At 43.8% G+C, this 24863-nt stretch overlaps 1 protein-coding gene across 1 annotated transcript in view; it reads left to right on the top strand.

The window, feature by feature from the left end:
* Nucleotides 1–24863, top strand: part of NAA50 (N(alpha)-acetyltransferase 50, NatE catalytic subunit) — an 88460-nt gene that overhangs the window by 11581 nt on the left and 52016 nt on the right.

Genomic DNA, 24863 nt, shown 5'->3' with positions numbered 1-24863 from the left:
GATCCCCCTTTGTGCATCACTTGCTGTTTGCAAGGCGCAGTTGTCAAATGCATTTGACACTTCTGGAACCCTCCCGACCCACCCATGACATACCTGCTGCTCACCCCCCCCCCCCCCCCCCCCCCCCACTCACACACACACACACACACACACACACACACATATTAATCCCTTTGTGTGTGTGTTAATTTCCCTAGTGGTCCAGTGAACTGGACCCCTTCCCCTCACCCCCTCCCTTTCCCTTTACAATAGCTCCTACTTCGGGCCTGCCCAGAACAAAATGGTGGCACCAAGGCCCTGCCCACACTATATAAGTGTTTGTTTTGTTTGGGGTTTTTTTTTCCTTTTATGGTGCTTAGCTTTGGCCAGTACAAAATTCACTGGCCAGGGTCTAGGCGTTGCCATTTTGTTGCAGGAGGGAGGAGCTGTTGCTCCTGTCCTGTCTCCACCTCTTGTAAAGGTGCGGGGGGGGGGGGGGGGGATCAGGAGGGGGATTTGCAGGGAAGGGATCCAGTTCACTGGACCACCGGGAAAAAAAAAAAAAAAAAAAATCATGGGGGGTGTTGGGATCCACTGCACCACCAGGAAAAATAAATTTGTTTGTTAAATTATGGCTGCTGTGGAGCTGTGCATCCCCCCCCCCCCCCCCCCCCCCAGAATACATTTACATGGGGTTCTTAGTGGCTGCTAACGGCACATGTTAGAGCCACTGAACACCCCATTTGTGCGTTACTAGCTACATAAACGTTTGCTTTAGACTGGGTAGCACCAGTCTAAAGCAAAATGGCACGGTAAGCTTTGTGTGTCTGGCAGTTAGAATCCTCATTTCTTTTTAACTTCTCTCAGACTGGGAGGACAAATCTCTTTTCATGTAATGGGCTTTCTCCAAGGATAAGCAGGTTTGTAGATTCCCAAACGTGGGTGACATTGACCGCGCTACTTGGTCCGGGATCTCTCAAATTATAAATAGAGCTTTGTGGAGTTCAAGACACATTCCAACATGCATGAGCCTTCCTGCTCACCGTGTGAACACAGTCTCAGTTCTTTTTCTACTGCGGTGATTTGGGCATGCTTTTTTACTGTCTCTTCACATCGCTTGGTCCTAAAGAGCCTTTTTGTGCCTTTCAGCTATTTTTCATAATTATTTTTTCTTACATTATTGTGTTCCTGTTGTGGAACCTCCTTTCTTTGTTTTCCTTTGTTTTTGTTTTTATTTTTATTTGTTTTATTTTCTATGGGTTTTAAGTTTCCTTTCTTTTTTGTCGTTAGGCCACTTTTAGGCCTCGACTTTGGCCAGGGACTTTACCTTTTTTTGTTGTGCCTTGCCCCTTTTTCAGGCACCATCGCTTCGTTTAATTTAGCTGAGCAAGCTTTTCCTTCCATGTCCACGAAGGTTTCCAGTGGCTTTAAGTGCTGTACCCAGTGCATTCTTGGTGTCTGCAGTATTTTGGGCCTGACTATAGTCCCATTAACTGTGTTTTCTGTCTTCGCATGAAGAAGAGAACCTAGATTTCCAGACAGGCTCAACGTGAGAAAATCTTTGGAGCCAAGTCCGGTTCCTCGATGTTGAGCGTCGCACCAGGAGCATCAGTAAGCATGGCTGCTGTTAGACCCTTAGACATTGGGAGCAGTGAAGCATCAAGTGGGTTTCCACCTGCTTCAAGGCCTCCTGCAGTGCAGGGCACCCGGGACTGTCCATTGTCGGACCTGACCCCGAGGCGACGTGGCTTCAATGGCGGCACTGAGGAGCCTCAGTGACACGCTTCAGATGAAGGCCAAGAAGCATCATCATCAGTCGCCCTCGACGCATGGTGACTGTGCCAGTCTCGCAACAGCCAAGACCCTGCTTCCGCATCGACACCAGGGGTTCTGCAACTTGCACCTGAACCGGCACCCCAGCCTTTCTCGGTGTGGACCCTCGATGAGCGCCAGGACCTTGCTCCTTGAGCTGCTGGATGGCCTGATGCAACGGGTTGGATCGGGGGTGCTTATGCCTATCTTGTCTTCTGTTGTGGCCCGCTTGGCCCTCAAACTTCGGTGCAGGCTCCGGTGTCACCCAAGCCGGCACTCCCTCAACATCTGTGGAGGAAGCTTTGCCGAAGTTGAGGTGCGAACCGACTTCTCAACGACGTTCTCGAGGGCATGGTGTTTCTGCATGTGAGGCAGGTTCTTTGTTGACACTCCCATCAGTAGGTATTGTCTGACACTGAAAAGGAGCACTCATGGGATTCAGAGGAGGATCTAAGGTACTTCTCGTGGATGAGTCGTATGGAATTCCCTCTGAACCCTCCACTCCATCTGAAAAGAAAAAGTTTTCTCTGGAGAGCCTTTCATTCTCTTCTTTTGTAAGGAAATGGCTGATGAGCTATTTCCTTTCCTTTTGGAAGTTGAAGACGAGCCTAGGGCCAAGATACTCGAGGTCCTGGACTACATGTCTCCTCCTAGGGAGGCTGTGAGTGTTCCTCTCCACGAGATACTCCAGGAAGTCCTAGTCAGGAGCTGTGGGTCTCCTCTGTCGGTCCCGGTCATACCCAAGAAGATAGACACCTAGTATCAGATCCACAGCACACCTGGCTTTGATAAACCTCACTTATTGCCTCACAATTCCATGGTGGTGGAATCCACTCTCAAAAGAGCCAGGAGTTCAGGGACTATGTCTCTGATACCCCATGCTGGGGGTGGATAACTTTTTTGGAGAGAAGGTTGAAGTCACTGAACAAATCAAAAAAAACATACTTATACCATCTCTTTCTAGACTTAACTATAGCTCGTTTACTGCCTGATGGCTCTTCAGCAGGACTCCCTTGGGCTGCTGTTATATAAGGGTCCCTGGGGACTTCCGGTGACGTCATGAGCTAGGGAGCAGCGTGCTGTCGAAGCTCTCAGACCCCTGACTCCACTACAATCTAAATTTCGCAAAATAAAACCTATGGAGCGACTTCATTGTATGGAAAAATATTACAAAGTGCTTCCGAAAGACATGGATCAAAAATCCGCGAAAAAAGACAAACCTAAAACAGGTAGCGGGGATGCCAAGATGGCGGAGGAACCCGCGATTGTGGGACCTGCGTTTACTGAAAATCAACTCCTGCAGCTTACCCAGGCGATCGCGAAAGCATGGGAGCCGAAATGGGAAGCAATGAATACCAAAATAGAAGCTTACCAGACCACATTAGACAGGATGGGAATCCGGGTAGGAGATCTGGAGGCGAGAATTTCAGCCGTTGAAGACGATACCCGTGGATTTAGCCCAGATATTATAAATCTACGACGCCAGCTCACAGACCAAAGAAACTTGTTGGATGACTTTGAAAATCGAGCACGTTGAAATAATATACGGATTGTCGGGCTAGACAAGGCGCTCCCAGAAAGAAACCTTGACACGTGGCTGGAAACATGGCTCTCAAAAGAGTTAGCGATCACGGATACGATGGGACCGCTTGTTGTAGAAAGAGCACACCGCGTGGGCCGCCGAACAGAGGATCGCCAAAATAACCGCCCACGCGTGGTTGTCGCGAAAATACTAAATTATCGCCATAAATTAGAAATTCTTCAAGGATTCAAGCACAAAAGAGACGCTGAAATACAATAAAAAGAATGTGTTGATTTTTCAAGATTTTTCTACTCTAGTTCAAGAGAAGCGGAGGCAATATCATGCGATTTGTTCAGCCTTGGTACTCAAGAAAATCCGCTTTGTATTACAATACCCAGCCCAATTAAAAGTGTTTATACAGGACCAGTGGAAAATATTCCCTACAGTATCAGATGCGAAAAAATACCTCGCAGAAAATAACATCATTGATGCTGTTTGAACATAAGTTTATTTCCACTGTGCAGGAGCGTTCTGTGGGAGTTGCAATGTATTGAACCTTAAGAGTAAATGTATGTATGCATATTTGGTTAATCTGTGGAGTTTGGGGTCTCTAATGTTCACTGAGGTCTTTATTTCAACACCTGACTAGTTTAGGTGGATGAAGAAGGGTATATGTGGGGTTGATGGGAAGGGGGAATAGATTGGGGAAAAATCTTTGGCAGATGGTCAGTAAGAAATGTTTGTTTAGAAACCTGTCAATAGAATATTTATGTGCACAGACTATGAGAATTCTGACAAATTAAAATATGTGCTCAATGAACATGGGGGTGCCCTTATGTGGTGGTGATGGTGGGAATACTAGTATTACTTTCATGGTATGCCAATTAGAATAATATCCTGTAATGTGGGGGGTATAACGTCCCCTATAAAGCGGAATAAAATTTTAACGGCCTTAAAAAGATACAAGGCTGATATAGTATGCCTTCAGGAAACAAGACTTAATGATGTGGAACATGCAAAATACAAAGATCATGGGTGAGGGAATGCTATGCAGTAGCAGCCAAAGGGCGCCGAGGTGGAGTGGCGGTATTAATCAGAAAAGGACTAGCATGTAAAATATCGGTAGTGGAGAAAGGGAAGCACGGGCGTACCCTCCTTTTAAAGGTATGGATGCAGGGCACTGAATTTTTATTAGTAGGGGTGTATGGCCCTAACGAATATGATCCAGGGTTTTTCCGATCACTAGAAAATAGTTGTATCCAACATAAAATAAATAAATTGTTAGTATTGGGTGACTTTAATTTAGTATCTAATCCAAGAGAAGATACCTCAAATCCCACTTCATCGCATTACTTAGGACAGAGGTCGAACGGATTGAAAATGTTCACAAAAACTCTAAACTTAGTAGATACCTGGAGAGTGATGCATCCTGGGGAAAAAGATACACACATAGATCCAGGGCACATGGCACCTTAGCGAGGCTAGATTACATATTCATAGAAAGATCTATGTTTTCCCAGATAAAGGCAACCCATATAGGACCGGAAGAAATATCAGACCATGCATCAGTGTGGTTAGATCTTGAGGTCACAGGCAGGGGTGCTGGAGAAGCAGGATGGCGATACCCAGCATATTTACATAATGACCCCCTGTTTCAGAAATACTTGGCAAATAAGTGGGGTGACTACGCCTTTAATAATAGGGAACATGCACAAACAGACCCATCTTTGTTTTGGTCTGCCTCGAAAGCAGTCTTGAGAGGTGACCTCATAGCCCATTGTAATATTAGAGGAAAGCGTCGGGTGGCAAACATTCTGCGCCTAGAAAAACAACTAGCGAAAGCTAAGAGAATATATGCACATAAACATACGTTAACTGCTTTAGAGAATATGAAAGCAATCCAAATAACTCTAAACACCTTATTGCATGAAAATGAGACCAGATCCTCGATTTATTATAAATTGCAATGTTTTGGTAATAGAACAGGGAGGTTATTAACTAGCGTTATCAAAAATTGGGGTGCACCTCGAGTGGTGGCTGCGTTAAAGGATGATACAGATAAAATTATAGTCACGCAAAAAGAAATCGGGCAAGCTTTTACTAAACATTTCACCTCGCTTTATTCGGCCAGCGCTCCACCAGAACCAAGCTTGGTACACAAATACTTAGACAAGGCGGGGCTCACAAAGTTGACGAGTGAAGAATTGACTGTGCTAAATGCACCATTGACCCTGGGAGAACTGCAACAGGCGATTAAGAAATTTAAATTGCGCAAGGCACCAGGACCCAATGGGTACTCCGGGGAATATTACAAAAGCTTACCCCTAGAAGCACAACTTGCATTACTAGAATATTTTGAGGAGGTGATAGATAGGAGGGGCTTCCCCCGCTATGCCAACTCAGTTTTAATCACATTAATACCAAAACCGGGAAGACCACATAATAGAGCAGAAGATTTCCGACCAATATCTCTGTTGAACGTAGACACAAAATTGTTGGCAGGAATGCTGGCGGAAAGACTTGCAAAATATCTGCCCAAATTAATTGGAATGGAACAAGTTGGCTTTGTTCGAAACAGGCAAGCCACACATAATGTCCACCGCCTATTATTGGCGATGGCATCCAGCCAAGAGGGGAAGATCCCATCAGTAGTAGTGAGCCTAGATGCTGATAAAGCATTTGACAGGGTAGGGTGGGAATACTTATTCCATACTATGGAAGCTATGGGGATTACAGGCTGGTTTCTGCGGGTGACTCAGACTCTTTACTGCAAACCAGGAGCACAAGTGTTAGTTAATGGATTACGAGGAAGAGTTTGAGATTATGAGGGGTACTAGACAGGGTTGCCCTCTTTCACCTTCCCTGTTTGTGATATCATTAGAACCACTTATACGTACACTCATGAAACAAAGGAACATTACAGGAATCTCGGTGGCAGGACGGCAGGTGAAGGTATTGGCTTTCGCTGATGACTTGCTGTTGACTGTCACTGATCCATCTAGATCAATGCGAGTCCTATTAACTGAAATAAATAGATATGGGCAACTATCGGGTCTTAAACTACATTTGTCTAAATCGTCAGCGTTAGAGGTAGTTAAGGGAGATAACCAAGATTGGAAGAATAATTTTCCCCTTACTTGGGAGAAGAGATTTATTAAATATTTGGGAATCCGCATTCCAGATCAGTTGTCACAGCTATATGAACTTAACTTACAAAAATTGCTTACAGACACAAAATTAAGTTTACAAACTTGGAGTGCACTCCCGGTATCGTTACTAGGGAGAATAGCATTATTTAATATGATTATAGCCCCCAGATGGATTTATTATTTTCAAACTATCCCACTGTATTTGAGGAGAAAAGACGAACAGATTTTGAATCAGCAGCTACAGACATTTCTTTGGAAAGGGAAAAAGGCCCGTTTATCTGTTACTACTTTAAGTATACCAGTGGAATATGGAGGGTTGGGACTCTTAAATCTCAGCTATCTTAATGTTGCTAGCGGAATGAGGCATATAAATGACTGGTATAGGAATACCAGTGACTACACAAATACAGCCCTAGAATTGAGCCTTACCCCGAAGTTACATTTTAGTAATTACTTACATGCTACAGGCGCACCCATGCCATATACCTTAAAATACTCTGGGATTATGACAACAGCTAGAGCAGTATGGAGATGGGTGTGCCGATTACACCACTTTGATATAAAAGTGACACCGTACTTACAAATCTGTGATAACTTTGCTTTTGTACCAGGTCAAATGTACTCTGTATTTCAAAAGTGGAAACAAAAAGGAATAGTATATTTGTTACAAGTGGTGACTAGAGAAGGCTATATCCGAACATTTCCAGACTTGCAAAACGAATATACACTATTGGACAGTGATAAATTTTACTATGGACAGTTGAGCCACTATGTCTCTTCATTACCATGGACATTGATGACAGAAGATGTTCAAGAAGAACTCTCTTCAGCTTTTACCTTGGAGTCACAGCAGAGAGTACCGATGTCGTATCATCACAGACATATACGGGATACAACCCCAGAACTGGAATATCGCAGATTGCACACTTATGGACTGGGGGACTTGCAGATAACAGTCTTGGAACAGCAGTTGAAATCTCATGTCCTGCAGATAAGACGAATCACAGATTTTGCGACCCACTGGGAATTACAATACAAAACAGCTCTACGCTTGCACATCCCACCAAAACGGGCATTCTATATGGAGTTATCGCCCTGGGGAGACTGTGCAAAATGTGGTGCCCCAGGAGCTACTCTAGGCCATATGTTTTGGACTTGCGTTGGTATACAGAAATTTTGGAAACAAATCATAGCCTGTGTCACCAGGATGTAGAGACAATCATGGCATTATGAACCACTGCTGCTATTTGGACATACAAACTTGGGGGTGTCCTCAAAAAAAAAAAAAAAGGATATGCTGCATTTATACAGAGAGCGATAATTGTTGGTAATCAAGCGATCCTGGCGGAATGGCTATCTTATAAGTACCCTACATGGCAGCAGTGGCATACTCGTATGGTGTCTCTATTACGTATGGAGCGCATGGATATAAGGGACTTGGAGTCAAAGATTGGAGTAAAATTCCAACAGCGTTGGAGTCCGTTTTGGGACTCAATGACAACGGCAGCACGCAGCCACATACTGAACTATTGACTAATCTGCTATGATTCAAAGGAACGGGGGGGGGGGGAGGGGGTTAGAATGGGAGGGAGAGGGGAGATAAAAGTTTTCAAAAGGATAAAAGATAACCAAATTCAGATATATAGTGACTGCTGTCAATACAGATGTTCTTGTTATTAAAGTTTAAGAGAAAAGGCGATAGCACTCGCTCATAATATGTACAACCATATGATGAAGTTTTGCTAAATACCTGTTTTAAATATATATTGAAGAATTGTGTAAAATGTGATGTAGACTATGACTACCATTCAATAAAATAGAATTAAACATATAAGGGTCCCTGGTGGCCAACAGCCTACACCACTGGCTCCCTGCCAGTGCTAACCAGAACTTTGCCTATAAGAAAGGGCTCAGAGACAGTGCTCCACTATAAGTAGCTAATGCAGTCAGAGTCAAGGTTAGGGTTCCTCTTTAACCTTAAGGTGACAGTTGTCCACCTCCAGTTCTTCACTCCCCACTCCTCTGGGAAGATCTTTCAAGGATTATATAAAAGTTCTGGTACCTCTCCTCGGTCGTCAGGTTTCTTTCATTCACTTTAACCACTGGTTATCAGGCTGAAGTTAATATGCAAATTAGGTGGTTCTTAGACTCTTAACAATATCCAAATTTGCTTCCTCTAGCCTTTTATATCCACTTTGTGGGGGAATGTCGTCTTGACACTAATAAGTCATCAAACACTCTACAACTGAGTTCTCTTTAGGAAGAATTGGAGTCTGTTAAACAGCCTCCTCCCCCGGACAGGACTTTTAACTTCCTCCATAACTTTACAGTCCTGTTCATCACTGCCTGGCTGTTAAGTCAGTTCTTAAGTCCATGGGCCCAGTGTTGTCTCACACTGGGATGCCCAACTAATTACAGATTTCTTTAAAACAACTTTAGGGTAACTTCTTTGGTCCAGTTGGACTAGCTTCTTCTTTGGGGTCCTTGCCCCAAGATTCTCGGCCCGCTTCAGTCAGCTTCTCCTCCAACTGCAGAGTCTGGGCCCCTTCTCCAATCTTCCTCCTGGGAAGTGCGTTTTTATGGGGCTGTTAATATCTTCCACACCCTTTCCTGGCCCCTCCTACATCGAGAAGGGCCTAGAACCTTCTTAACGAGGTCCACCATTTAAAGGGGAAATTGCCTCTTTTTACCTCTGGGACGGGGCCTCCCTCTTGCCTTTTAATCCTAAAAAGGAGCAGACCATTTCCCTTCAGCCTACTGTCTTTTGGCTGTCAGATGGCACTCCCTCTAGTGTCCATGCCTGGTCATTACATCAGCATTTTACTGGGAGAACTCCCTCTGGTGGCTGCTTCAGGGTAGGGCATGACCTAACGTTATCACAACAGACCCTGCTTGAATATCTTCTATACCTATCAGAGTCTGCTCTCAAGACCAACTTGTAAGGGTTCACCTGAGTGCAATTAGTGCTTATCATTGTGTAGAAGATAAGCCCATCTCTGAACAGCCTCTAGTTGCTTCATAAGAGGTTTGCTTTTGTCAAAGCCCTCTGCCAAATCACCAGTGTCATGGAATCTCAACATCGTTCTCACTCAGCTGTTTATAGCTCCTTTTGAGCCACTGAATTCATGGCATCTGAAGTACTTGACCTGGAAGACTGTTTTTTTGGTGGCTGTTATTTCAGCTCGTAGAATCAGTGAGCTTCAGGCTCTAGTGGTGGATGCACCTTGAGCTAAATTTCATCGCAACAGAGTAGTCCTCCACACTCGCCCTAAGTTCCTAACGAAAGTGGTGTCTGAGTTCCATCTGAACCATTCGACTGTCTTGCCAACATTCTTTCCCTGACCTCATGCCCATCCTGGCGAAAGCAGCTTGCATACCTTGGATTTCAAGAGAGCATTGGCCTACTACATGGAGCGGACAAGGCCCCACAGACAGTCTGCCCAGCTTTTTATCTTTTGGTCCCAACAGGATGGGGGTCGCCATAGGGAAATACACCATTTCAATTTGGCTAGCAGATTGCATTTCCTTCACTTATTCCCAGGCTGGGATGGCCTTGGAGGGTCATGCGACGGTAGCCCACTTGAGGTCAGCCTCCATTGAAGAAATTTGCAAGGCTGCGATGTGGTCTTCAGTCTGCACATCACAGTACTGCCTTGAGCAGAATACCTGATGCGACAGTTCGGACAGACAGTGTTACAGAATTTGTTTGGGGTTTAGAATCCAATTCCACCCTCCTAGGCCTATTTTATTCTGTTCCAGACTGCAGTCTCATTCAGATTGTATTTGTTTTCAAGTTAATCTGTGTTATGTCCTTACTGTTGCGAGGCCCAGTTGAACGATGTTTGTTGTTTTTGGTGAGCCTGGATGCTAGGGTTTCCCCAGTTGTGAGACTGTAGAAGCCAGCTTGTCCTTGGTGAAAGCGAAGATACTTGACCTGTAGCAGGTATTCTCTGAGGACAACAGGCTTCATATTCTCACAATCCCTCCCACCTCCCCTTGTAGTTTTCTTGATTGTTTTTTTACTTTATTTTTGCTATAGTATTAAACTGAGGAGACCGCGTTTTTGCGGCTGGCAGGAAGGCAGTCGTGCATGCGCGGTGGAGCATAGCTCGCGCTCCACAATGCTTTTAGCTTTGGCAAAATGCTAGACCGGATGATGTGGATTGGCGTTCCCCACTTGTGAGAACAAGAGGTCTGCTGTCCTTGGAGAATACCTGCTACAGGTAAGTATCTTCGCTATATGGAGTGTTGCATTCCTTCTGTAAATCAGGCTCTGTATCCTGTTTTGAGGGGGGTGGGGTCTTCTAAGTAGCCACAGACTTCTTTTAAGTGCTACCTATGCCCTAAACTAGTGTTAATGGTAAACTCTAAAATGGCAACTTTTAAATACTAAACTAATCTCCTAACTACTTTTGCTAAATAAGCAAAATAACTTTAATTCTCCAAGGACAAGCAGAACTTACATTTTTCACATATGGGTGACGTCTCTGGAGCCCTGGTGTGAATGCTGTAAAGTGTTCCTACAGCTTTTGTAAGCCTTTAGCAGACCCACCAGTGCATGTGCGTGCCTGACTTCCATGGGACTCGGTTTAGTCTTCTCAGCAGAGCTCTACAGATGCTTTTTACTCGTCCTGTTGCATGTTTTTATCCAGTGACTTTTTTTTGGGGGGGGGGGGGATGTTCTGGCCTTTCTACTCTCCTGTTCATGTAAGTAGTAAAGAACCTTTATTTTGTTTTTACTTCTGTTCCCTTTTTGTAGCACTTTTAAAGTTTTCCTTCTTTTCCGCTGCTGGTGGCATCAGTTGTGGGAAAATTTAAATTCAACAAACTTTTTTTTTTCAATCATTGAGCCACTTTATTCATTTCAGCTGTTTTTCCGAATATGTTCAAGAAACCTTCCAGTGTATTTAAAAAGTGTATGAGGTGCGGTAGAACCGTGACTGGCACTCACAACTGGTGCCTGCTCTGCTTCAGTCCTAATCACCAGCCCTCACTATAAACTCTTATCAAATACAGAAAAGAACACAAATGTAGAGATGCCTAGCATAAGATCTTTTGGCATGCTGGAGGGGTGCTATCCAGTCTTTTGCATTGAGTGTCACATGTATGATTATCTCCCAGTTGGTGAGATGTCATGTGTATGTGCCCGATGCAAAGAGCTCCTAGCTCTCGGAGAACGTGTCAGGTGCCTAAGAAATAAGATGAGAGAGTTAGAATATATTGCACTAAATGAAAAATTAGATATAATAGGTATCTCTGAGATCTGGTGGAAGGAGGATAACCAGTGGGACACTGTCACACCGGGATACAAATTATATTGTAGTGATAGGGTGGATCGAATTGGTGGAGGGGTAGCATTGTATATTAAGGAGAGCCTTGAATCAAATAGATTAAAAACTTCTGCATGAAACAAAACACTTCTTGGAATCACTGTGGATTGAAATTCCATGTGTAAAGGGGAAAGGGATAGTGATAGGAGTGCACTATCGTCCACCTGGTCAGGATGAACAGACGGATGTAGAAATGTTAAAGGAAATTAGGGACGCAAACAAACTGGGCAGCACAATAATGGGTGATTTCAATTACCCTGATATTGACTGGGTAAATGTAAAATTGGGGCACGCTGGGGAGATAAAATTCCTTGATGAAATCAAGGACAGCTTTATGGAGCAGCTGGTACAGGAACCGATGAGAGAAGGAAAAATTCTAGACCTAGTCCTTAGTGGAGGGCATGATCTGGTGTGGAGGAAATGGTGCCGGGTCCGCTTGATAACAGTGATCATAATATGATCAGATTTGATATTAGCTTTGAAGTAAGTATACATAGGAAATCAAATACGTTAGCGTTTAACTTTAAAAAGGAGACTATGATAAATTGAGAAGAACTTGAGCAACTTCGAGGGTCAAAAATTTACATTAGGCGTGGATGATGTCAAATACACCATCCTGGAAGCCCAGGCCAAATATATTCCGAATATAAGAAAGGAAGACTGAAGACCAAACGACAGCCGGCATGGTTAAAAAGTGAGGTAAAGGAAGCTATTAGAACTAAAAGAAAATCCTTCAGAAAATGGAAGAACGAACCGACTGAAAATAAACAGCATAAGGAATGTCAAGTCAAATGCAAAGCGCTGATAAGGAAGGCTAAGAGGGACTTCGAAAAAAAGATTGCGTTGGAGGCAAAAACACACATAGGTAAAAAAAAAGTTTTAGGTATATAAAAAGCAGGAAGCTGGCAAAAGAGTTGGTTGGACCGCTAGATGACCGAGGAATAAAAGAGGCAATCAGAGAAGACAAAGCCGTAGCGGAGAGATTAAATGAATTCTTTGCTTCGGTCTTCACCGAGGAAGATTTTGGTGGGATACCAGTGCCAGAAATGGTATTCGAAGCTGACGAGTCAGAGAAACTTAATGAATTCTCTGTAAACCTGGAGGATGTAATGGGGCAGTTCTACAAATTGAAGAGTAGCAAATCTCCTGGACCGGATGGTATTCATCCCAGAGTACTGATAGAACTGAAAAATGAACTTGCGGAGCTATTGTTAGTAATATGTAATTTATCCTTAAAATCGAGCGTGGTACTGGAAGATTGGAGGTGGCCAATGTAACGCCGATTTTTTTTTTAAAAAGGTTCCATAGGAGATCCAGGAAATTATAAACTGGTGAGTCTGACATCGGTGCTGGGCAAAATGGTAGAGACTACTATTAAGAACAAAATTACAGAGCATATTCAAAAGCATGGCTAATGAGACAACGGCAGAAAGACAAAGCAGGGTTCACACTTTCCACAGCAATCGAACACAACAAAAAAAATGGGGTGGAGAGGGCCCAATATCAAGAGATCAGTCGCCACACACAAGGGTAAGATGCTCCAGAAAACCCCAGTTTGAAACCGCAACGCGAACTGGCACGACGCACGGGAGAGATTGAGCAGCGCATGTCAGACTTAGAGGATTCCTCTGCCCGGACGCCCCCGATACTCAAACAACTGCAGGAGACGGTGGAATAGCTGACAGCCAAGGTGGACGACCTCGAAAACAGGTCTAGAAGAGCTAACCTAAGGCTGATCGGTATCCCGGAAACGGTAGGCGATAAAATCCTGGCGTCTGAGTTGGAAACCTGGCTTAAACAAGAATTTGCTTTATCTGACCACGCGGGGCCTCTATCCCTGGAGCGGGCGCATAGACTGGGACTTGTGCGCGAAGGGAACAACGCTCCGCGTGCGGTGATCGTGAAGGTTCACAACTAACTGCACAAAGTAGAAATTATGAACGGACTAGTAAAAGAAACCCGTTTCTGATGCAAATGAAACGGGGGCTAGCAAGGTTTTCTTCAGAGTGTGCATGTAGGAGTGTGTGTGTCCCTGCCCTCTCTCCCTCCCCCTCCCCCCTCCGAGTCCAGTCCTTCAGTGTTGGTTCCTGCTATTCTGTGTTTTTGTTACAGAAAGAGTGAGGGCATCTCTCTCCCCTCCCCCCTCTGAGTCCTTCACAGTTTCGTGGGATTTCCTGCTGTGCTGTTTTCCTTCACTCATGGGGAAACCGGATATCTCTGGCGCTTCACACTTCCGGCTGGAGGCTTCAGTGGTGCCTTTTATATATATAGATATCGCCTGAAAAAGGAAACCACAAATTACAAAGGAAATCTGGTGAGGATCTACCAGGATTATTCAAGCTCGCTACAGGAAAAGAGTAAATATTCACGCCATTGTGTAGCCGCTTACACCACCTAAAGATCCAATTCATGATGATCTACCCTGCCACATTAAAAATCAAGCAAAACGGGACTTGGCGCTCTTTTACATCGGAAAAAGCAGCCAGTGACTATGTCAGTGGATTGGAGAAAACCGAGAACAACGCCAACACTGGCTGACCGACAGGTCCTGGACATTAGGAACCAATAACCTGGCTACAGGATGGTGGTCATTTGCAGGTTTGAATGATAGTGTGAAGGTTATATGCAGCATATAAATTGTTGGAATTCTGGAGGGGCTCAGGGGCCTTAACATTTTGGTGACTCCGATATGTTTGTAAGGGGTAAGGGGAGAGAGGGGGGAAATTCGTGGAGGGGGCTGGGAGGGGTTAGACATAGGGAGTAGATCAGTAGGTGGGGGGGAGAAATTACTAATGCTCGCGACGGGTGGAAGAGTGATTAAGGGTGTAAAAAGATCTCCCAAGCAGCTTATCAACTCTCTGAGGGGGGGGGGGGCTGGGCCTCCAGGGAGCTTACAATAAATGTTCCTTTTCCTTTGAAAACATTAACAGGGAAGCGGAGGTATTAGTCGCCCGGGTGTAAAGATCCTATCATGGAATGTATCGGGCATCACATCACCCGTGAAACGCTGTAAGATCCTGGCCCAGTTGCACAGACAGGGTGCAGATATTGCATGCCTGCAGGAAACTAAATTGACCGATGCAGAGCATGAGAAGCTATGCCAGATGTGGGTGGGTGAAAGCCACTTCTCGGGCAATAGAAAGAGTGGGGTTGCAATACTAGTAAAAAAAGGGGTTACCTTGCACAACCAAATTAGTATATAAAGACACGGAAGGCCGCATCGTGCTACTACAGGTTAATTACCAAGGCCAGAGATTTTATCTCTGTACAATATACAGCCCAAATTCCTATATCCCTGGCTTTTTTCAGTCCCTCATAGCACTGGGGTCGCAATATACTGACCTCCCCTGGGTATGGCCGGGTGATTTTAATCAGGTATTAGAGCCAGCCTTGGCTAGATCATCGCCCACAGCCATCCAGGGGACGGGAAGAGGAAAGGGGATACCAGCGCTCTGTAAACATCTTCACTTAATTGACCCGTGGCGGACCTTTCACCCCACTACAAAGAATTATACACACCAGTCTAAAGTTCACCACTCCTGGTCTAGAATTGAGTATATATTAATATCGCAATCCTGGTTCTTTAAAGTTCATTGGGCTAGTATTGGCCCCATGGAGATTTCAGACCACAACATGATCTGGGTGGAACTGGATCTAGGGGGGGAGGTAAGGTGGGTAGTTGGTGGAGATTCCCCGTTTACTTGTATCGGGATAAGCAACTCCTAGAGCACCTATTGGAGAAGTGGCAAATGTATGTGGACACGAATCTAGCTCAGTGTGCCTCACCAGTGGTGTTCTGGGAGGCCTCTAAAGTGGTTATGAGAGGGGAAGTGATAGAGTTTCAAAGCGCTAGGAAAAAACGTCTAGCAGCGGGTATATTGAGGCTGGAAGCAGCATATGCGAAGGCAAAGAGGAACTATTTGCGTAGCCCAACAGTGATCAACAGGGACTCAATGTCCGTGGCCTTAGTAGCACTTAATTCTCTTATCCACGAGCAGGCCAAGAAAACACCTAGTAACACGTCACCTAAACTTGCAGCAATTTGGGAACAAGTCGGGTAAATTGTTAGCTGGGGTAGCTAGAGCATCTGCTCCCAAGCGATTTATCCCTGTAATTGAGAATTCTAGAGGTGATAGACTCACCTAGCTGCAAGATATAGTAGAAACATTCCATGAGCACTTCCTAAACGTGTATGCTTCCCAGGTCAGATTCCAAGGCCCATTGACTAGAGATTACTTAGAAGATTCAAAAATGCCTCAGTTGTCAGAGGCGGCCCGTCGAACGCTTTTGGCGCCGCTCCAACTGCAGGAAGTGCTTAAGGTACTGAAGGCCTTGCAGCTGGGCTCAGCCCCAGGTCTGGATGACTTCTCCAATGAATACTATAAAATGCTGACGCCACAGATCTGTGGGGCCCTGGTAGATTACTTTGACGCAGTAGTGGCAAGGGGAAGCTTTTCGCCAAGGGAGAATGAGGCACTGATTATGGTAATCCCCAAGCTGGGTAAGCCTAAAGATCAAGTAGATTCATACAGACCCATCTCACTACTTAACGTGGACATCAAAATTTTGTCCCGTGTATTGGCGAACAGATTGGTGGCGCACATCCCAGAATTGATTGGAGAACATCAAGTGGGGTTCATTAAGGGCCGTCAAGCAGGTGCGGAAAGCCCTCCTGGCAATGGCGTATGGGCAGGCTACGGGTGACCCCCTTTTATTGGTCAGTTTAGACGCGGCCAAAGCTTTCGATAGTCAATTGGGATTACTTGTTTCAAGTACTCGAATACATTGGGCTGGGCGGCTGGTTTTTGGAGGCGACGTGTGTGATTTACAAAAACACAACCGCACAATTACTGATAATGGCACTGAATCCATCCCTTTTAGAGTAGAGCGTGGCACTAGGCAGGGCTGCCCACTATCCCCCCTTTTGTTTCTCCTATACCTAGAGCCTCCCCTGACATACAGGGGATTCCTCTACAAGGAAGTTTGCTAAAAGTGCTAGCCTTTGTTGATGACATGTTTCTTACTCTTACCCAACCAAAGACCTCAGTGTCACGACTTCTAGAAGCCATAGATGAGTTTGGATTTTTTTCAGGTTTGCAGTTAAACCTGCAGAAGTCATTGGCTCTTCCGATACAGGAGGCGGTAAACTTGGAGTGGGGAGGTTCGTTTCCATTCCAATGGGCTACAGGGGCACTTAAATATCTAGGGGTCTATATCCCGAGAGACCTAGCGAAAACATGAAGCCCCTAAAGAAATGTACACAGGAGGTTTTGCAGGGATGGCAGGCCCTACCATTATCATTGAGGGGGAGAATCACTATGTATAATATGTTTATCTTCCCTAGATGGACATAGTCTTCCAGATGATACCCGCTACACTGGGGTTTAGGGAGGAGAGGTGACTACACAAAACCCTCATTGTCTTTCTCTGGCAGGGCAAGAGGGCGTGAATCGGTTTAAAGAAAATCACAAGATCCTGTTTAAAGGGGGGGTTGGGACTGCTTGATGTAAAACTTATGGCAACTGCATGCTGCCTGCGCAACCTGTCCGATTGGTTTCGTTCGAGAGAGTTTTTTTCTTGCTCTGGGGTGGAGACCTCCCTGATGGCCCCAATGGGGTTTGCTTACTGGCTTCATGCCCCGTCTGAGGAACTACCAGCACTGGGACTGTATGGATTTATTTTGAACCCCTTACGCAAAACATGGAAATGGCTGGGTAGGACTTATGGGTGGAATGGAGCGGTTTCCCCATTGCTTCCTATCAAAGGAAATTTAGCATTTCCAGGTGGGGGGGGGGAGGGGTAAATCTGCTTTGTTTAAGAAGTGGGATACCTGGATACCTGTGGTATTAAATATTTGTTCCAGGTGGTGTCCAATGCGGGGACCATCAAAACTTTCCAGGACTTGTGTGAAGAGTTTGGGCTAGGGCAGAAAGACCTTTTCCAATATATGCAGCTGAGCCACAACATTAAGACACTGCCTGTGTCAGATCTCACGCAGAAAACGTGGGACTCTGAGTGATCTATTAGGACTGGAAGCCCAGTTAAAAGTGCTGCTTCGGTACTTTCACTGCCACCTTGGAGATCTGCAGGAACCTTTGGATTATACACAAGTGTCGCACCAGTGGCACCAAGAGCTGCGGTGGAAACCTGATCCAGAACAGATCAAACTTTGCTTGAATAGTGTGTATCAGGTGACAGAGAACGTGACATGGCAGGAAATGCAATACAAATTTGTCATGAGACTATACATTTCACCACATAGGGCTTACAGAGCGACCCTGAGGACCACGGATGATTGCCCAAAATGTGGTCAGGCGGGTGCCTCCCTAGGACATATGTTCTATTTTTGTACAGTGGTGACCGCATTCTGGACAGAACTGGGACAACAAATATCACAAATGTGGAAAGTGAAATGGCAACCAGCACCGGGACAGCTGTTTGATGTTTACAATGTTTGCGGCAAACCGCAGAAGGGCCTTAAAGCCTTTTTGAAACGAGCAGTCCTGATGGGTAAAAGGAGTATACTACAATTGTGGCTGAAACCAGAACCACCTGGAATACCACAGTGGCGAGGAATTATGATGCAATGTTGTATGCTGGAAAAGAAGACAGTGGGAGACCTGGCTTCAAGGAGGGGAGATCAATTCTGCAAAATTTGGCTACCTTTTTGGGACACCCTAATCCCCGTTGCGAGAAGCAAGATTTTGAACTGTTAAAGGACTGTCTCGGGGGGGGGGGGGGGGGAGATAGAGTGGGAGGGGAGTAGGGGAGGAAAATGTTGTAAAATCGATGACATTCCTTTTGTGGTGTTCCTCAAATGCCGTGTAACATGTGATATGGTATATTGTTTGTATTGCAAACAAATGTCATCAATAAAATAGTTATGAAAAAGAGGGAATTGAGTCAAATAAAACAAAACATTCCACATGAAACAGATAAGCAGCATGGAGTCATTTTGGATAGAAATTCCATGTGAGAAGGGAAGGAGTATTCTTGTAGGGCTGTACTGCCGTCCGCTAGTACAGAAAGAATAGACGGATGAAGAAATGTTTATAGAGATTAGTAAAGTTGGCAGAGTGGGCAACGCTATAATGGGTGATTTCAATTACCCCAATATTGACTGGATAAATGTTACATCAGGGAGTGCCAGGGAGATAAAATTTCTAGATGTAATAAACGACTGCTTCTTGTAGCAACTGGTCCAGGAACCGACGAGAGGAGAAGCCAGTTTGGTTCTGTTCCTTGGTGGAGTGCAGGGCATAGTTTGAGTAGCTGGCAATGTTGGGTCCCCAGGGAAACAATGATCATAACATGAAGAAGTTTAAGCTACTATCTGGTATGAACCCGCAAAGGAAATCTACTGTAGCTGCATTTAATTTGTGAAAGGGCGACTATAATAAAATGAGGAAAATTGTTAAGAAACTAAAAGGATCGGCTGCTTAGGTTGGGACACTAAATCAGGCGTGGAAATTATTCAAAAATACCATCTTGATAGCCCAGTTTAGATGCATTCCGTGTATTTGCAAAGGTGGAAAGAAGGGAAAAAGACAGACAGCATGGTTAAAAGGTGAAGTAAAAGGGGCTATTACAGCCAAAAGATTGTCCTTCAGAGAAAGGAAATAGAACCCAAATGAAGAAAATAAGAAGTAACATAAGCACTGGCAAGTCGGATGCAAAGCATTAATAGAGAAGGCTAAAAGAGAATATGAAGAGAGACTTGCCGCAGAGGCTAAAACTCACAGTAACAACTCCTTTCAGGTACATCAGAAGCAGAAAGCCTGTGAGGGAATCTGTGGGACTGTTAGATCATGGAGGAGGACAAGGCTATAGCGGAGAAACTGAATTTATTCTTTGCGTCTGTCTTTACAGAAGAAGATGTAAGAGATTTGCCTGTACTTGAAATGGTTTTCAAGTGTGATGATGCGGAGGAACTGAAAGAATTCTCGATGAATCTGGAAAATGTGCTGAGCCAAACTGACAAATTAAAGAGTAGTAAATCACCTGGACCAGATGGTATACATCCAAGGGTACTCAAAGAACTCAAGCATGAAATTGCTGAGCTTCTGTTAATAATATGTAACCTGTTGAAATTGTCCATAGTATCTGAAGATTGAAGGGTGACCAGCATAATGCTGACTTTTAAAAAGGGTTCTAGGAGTGATCTGGGAAATTTATAGACCAGTATGACTGATGTCAGTGCTGGGCAAAACAGTGGAAACTATTATAAAGAATAAAATTACAAAACATGTAGACAAACATGGTTTAATGGGACAGAGTCAGCATGGATTCAACCAAAGGAAGTCTTCTCTCACCAATTTGCTTCATTTCTTTGAAGGCGTGAATAAACATTTGGATAAAGTTGAGCCAGTTGATGTAGTGTATCTAGATTTTCAGAAAGCTTTTGGTAAAGTTCCTCATGAGACACTCCTGAGAAAATTATAGTCATGGGATAGGAGGCAAGGTTCTGGTGTGGATTAGGAATTGGTTATTGGACCAAAAACAGAGGGTAAGTTTAAATGATCATTTCCCTCAATGGAGGAGGGTGAACAGTAGAGTACCACAGGGATCGGTACTGGGACTGGTGCTGTTTAACATATTTATAAATGATATGGAAATCGGAAAGTCGAGTGAGGTGATTACATTTGCAGATGACACAAAACTATTCAAGGTTATTAAAACACATGCGGACTGTGAAATATTGCAAGAAGACCTTAGGAAACTGGAAATCTAAGCAGCTAAGTGGCAGATGAAATTTAATGTGGACAAATGCAAAGTGATTCACATTCGGATTATTTTTTCCAATCATAGTTATTTGATGCTAGGATCCACCTTGGGGGTCAGCACTCAAGAAAAAGATCTAGGTATCATCGTAGATAATATGCTGAAATCTTCTGCTCAGTGTGTGGCGGCGACCAAAAAAGCAAAGCAAACAGGATGGTAGGGATTTTTAGGAAAGGGATGGTAAACAAGACCAAAAATTCTAGAATGCCTCTATTGCTCCATGGTATGACCGCACCTTGAGTATTGCATTCAGTTCTGGTTGCCGTATCTCAAAAAGATATGGCAGAATTAGAAAAGTCTAAAGAGGTTAGGGCTCTTCAGCTTGGAAAAGAGACGGATGAGGGGATATCCTGAGTGGTGTAGAACGAGTAGAAGCAATTTGGGGTGTGGTTCCCCCCCTCCCCCCCATTCCAAAAGTACAAAGACTAGGGAACACTTGAAGTTGCACAGAAATATTTTTTCACAATGAATAGTTAAGCTCTGAAACTCTTTGCTGGAGGATGTGGTAATAGCAGTTAACGTATCTGGGCTTAAAAAAGGTTTGGACAAGTTCCTGAGGGAAAATTCCATAGTTTGGTTTTGAGACGGACATGGGGAGGCAACTGCTTGCCCCAGGATTGGTAGCATGGAACGTTGCTAATGGGTTTCTGCCAGGTACTTGTGACCTGACTTGGCCACTGTTTGGAAAATAGATGCTGGGTTAGATGGACCATTGCTCTGACCCAGTATGGCTACTCTTATGTTCTTATGTAAAGGGCCCATACTTCAGTCCTATCACCCAGAACGTGTTCAAGGGTCCAGTGGTCCAAGGCAGGCACACATTAAGACAACTGATGGGGAGTACTTTGCTAATACAGACTGCTCTTGAGTCATTCCGTGTCAAGTGGACCAGGGGTCCCCACCTCACCATCTCAGATTTTGATGAAATTTGGTACATAGTTTCTTTATGATAAAAAAACTAAGCTGTACAAAATTTTAGTTCAAAAGACTAAAAATTGGAGGTTCTAGGGAACCTCAAGTAAAGGGTTGCAAAATGTCGCCTGAGCAAAAATGACATTTTGGGCCAACTTCCAGAAGCTGTAAAACTGGTAGTAGTACAAGGGGTATATTTGGAGAACCTGCACTACTTTTAGGGCTTAATGAACTGGCAAAACCCCATGTTCCTAGTTCTCTTACATTTTGAATGGTTTAGGCTCAAACTTTGCCAAAAAAAACGGCAAAAATCAATTTACAGCGATGTTGAGGCTGCTGTAGTTTCTAAACTAGTTGGCCTTTCAGGTTGATTTTTGGTAGGTGTACTAAATGCACGGCTGTAATGAGGCATTCCAATTTGCAGCACTTTCCTTCAAGTGGTTGAAAAATTATAAGCGTTCAAAGTTGGTATAAAAAGCATTTTTGCCCATTTTGGGCTATATTTGATGCCCTTGATCTCCAGTGGGACAGCTTCAATATTCTTTCTTTTAGCACCATTAGAGCAGATTTCCTTCTATCAGAATATGTAGTTTTCATTTTGGAGTCTCTTCATATAAGGATTGCAAAAATGCCCTCAAATGTTAGCGGGCAGCAGCCTGTGATTTCTTCACTACACCCTTGATACAAGTGTAGTAAAAGTGATTCTTCTTTCAAAAAGCACCAATTTTTTAAAATAAAGAACACATTGTTATAAAACTGTATTCAAGAAAACTAAAAAACAGGAATGTTTTTTAGGATGTGGAAGGATGAGGCCAGGTTTCATAACAGGTTTAAAGAAAACTGCAGTCAGTTAGGATGACCGACTTGGCCAATTATGATTGGTGAACCCTGTTGCAAGGCGTCTGAGTGTCTGTTGCTGGTGTTTCTTCACCCTTGCTACAGTTTGACCTCTTAGTGAACTGTAGGCATCAAAGTAAGCCTAGCAACAGACACTCAGGAGCCAGGAGGTACCAGAAGCATACAATTGGGCAATGAAACAAACAATTCTGCCTTGCAACAGGGTTCACCAATCATAATTGGCCAAGTCTAACTGGCTAAAGAAGTTTTCTTTAAACATGTTATAAAACAGTGTTCAAGTAAACTAAAAAACAGGGTGGAAACCATTGTATACATATTTCTTGTTGAAGAAACTCGCACCTGCACCGACAGGCTCATTTATATTGAATTAAATGCCACAAATGAAGATATTAATCACTTTAGACTGAAGTAAAATTTTACCCATTGAAAACCTGATTGCAAGAATAAATGCGTTTGTTGAACTGACGCTAATGGTTATCAATGGATCCAGAAAGATCAGATGAATTTCCACTTTGCTCAGTTGGCTGTTCAAGTACATCAGAATGTCATTTACTGACATACAATAAAAATAAAGGTTTGAAATTAATTGAAGAGCTTCTGCCTGATCAACAGAAGTTGTTACAAGAGCGTTCTGGTCAACTTTTCGATGCTGGATCAACTATTTGCCTTCATCATGAATCCTTACTGTTGAAAAAGTTTGAATTTTTGCAAAGAACCTGCTGTAACCCATTTTCCAAAGGTGGTCATAATGCAAAAAGGGGCTTAAGAGTGCTGGATGACACACTAGCAGCCCAGCTAAAGGCCTTAACAAGCAAAATATTTGTGCCGGGTCAGAAACTGTCCATCTTGTCGAAAAGACGTCAGTAACAGAGCTGCTGATTCTTTATCATCATCAACAACAGCAGATGATGAACACAGTGACATTTCTGGCAAGTTGAACACAAGTTTGACATCTCTTGGTATTTCTCCATTAAAGTTCAAAAAAGTCAGCAAGCGTGATGTACGAGGCTACACCAAGCGCAAAATCAGGCGAGTGCAAAATACTTTGAGTCATCATCTTGCAGTTGCTGGTGGCTTAGACCTAAATGAGTTTGAAACTCAACCTTCTACCAGTCAGAAATGTGACAAATGTTCTGATTATGATGACCTGCTAAACGAGTTGAAAAACAAAGTCCAAGTTTCAGCAAATCATGCAGAAAAACTGCAAATACTAACTTTAGCACCAAACAGCTGGTCTATTGAAAGAACTGCCTCAGAATTCATGGTTTCAACTAGAATGGTTAAAAAAGCAAGAAATCTGAAATCAGTTTGTGGAATTCTGGCAAAACCAGACAAGAAGAAAGGTAAAGTTTTACCAGAAGAAACAGAAAAAAAAATTCTTGGCTTTTTTGAAGATGATGAATTCAGTAGACTGTGCCCAGGGAAAAAAAGATTTTGTCTCTGTCAGAACTGGCACTGAAAAAAATTCAAATGCAAAAGCGCTTGCTGCTTAGCAATCTAAAAGAAATGTATGTTGCATATCGTACTCGAAATGGGCCAGAAGTGGGTTTTTCCAAATTTTATGAGCTAAGGCCAAAATGGTGTGTTACTGTTGGCTCATCTGGTATGCATTCAGTGTGTGTTTGTGTCATTCATCAAAATGTGAAGCTTATGCTTGCTGGAAGCCATCTGCTGAACGAAGATTACAAAGCACTGATGGCTAAAACTGTGTGCAATTTGGAATGCAAAGAATGCATGCTTCACAGGTGTGAAATATGTCCAGGTAAAGATGTGCTTGAAAATTACCTGACAGAAGTGTTCAGTGATGCTGACCCAGGTGAAACAATCGAGTTTAAGCAGTGGGTTCATACAGATCGCACCACACTGGAGACCAAACAGATGTATGTTGATGATTTTGTATCTGAGCTTGCATTGAAAGTTTCAAACCTGTCAATTCACCATTACATTTCCAAACATCAGACACAATACTTAAAAACTGTTAAAGAAAACCTAAATCCTTGTGAAATTGTTGTTCTCTTGGACTTTGCTGAAAACTACTCCTTTATTGTCCAAGATGCTGTTCAAGGTTTCCACTGGGAAAACAGTCAAGGTACACTGCATCCATTTGTTGTGTACTTCCGTGATGCTTCAAGTGAAATTCAGTGCATAAGTGTTTGCATAATAAGTGACAGCTTGCGGCATGATGCAGTTGCTGTACATGCATTCTTGGAAAAATTAATCGCGTTCTTGAAAAGCAAAATTGGATAAAATATGTAACATACTTTCCATATCATCATGCTGATCAATCCATAGACTGGTGGGTTGTGTCCATCTACCAGCAGGTGGAGATAGAGAGCAATCCTTTTGCCTCCCTATATGTGGTCATGTGCTGCCGGAAACTCCCCAGTATGTTCTCTATCTCAGCAGGTGGTGGTCACACACAGCAGCAGCTCTGGCTAGGTCTCCAAGCTTAATTTTTAGGTTTTGTTGAGTACCTGGGGTTGAGGGCTCTTCTTGAGCAAGTGCAAACCTGGTGGCGCC

Source organism: Microcaecilia unicolor, chromosome 5 (assembly GCF_901765095.1).
Source record: "Microcaecilia unicolor chromosome 5, aMicUni1.1, whole genome shotgun sequence".
In the NCBI taxonomy this organism is placed as follows: Eukaryota; Metazoa; Chordata; class Amphibia; order Gymnophiona; family Siphonopidae; genus Microcaecilia; species Microcaecilia unicolor.
The sequence above is the reverse complement of the archived record's forward strand: the minus strand, read 5'-3'. Positions and strand labels throughout refer to the sequence as shown.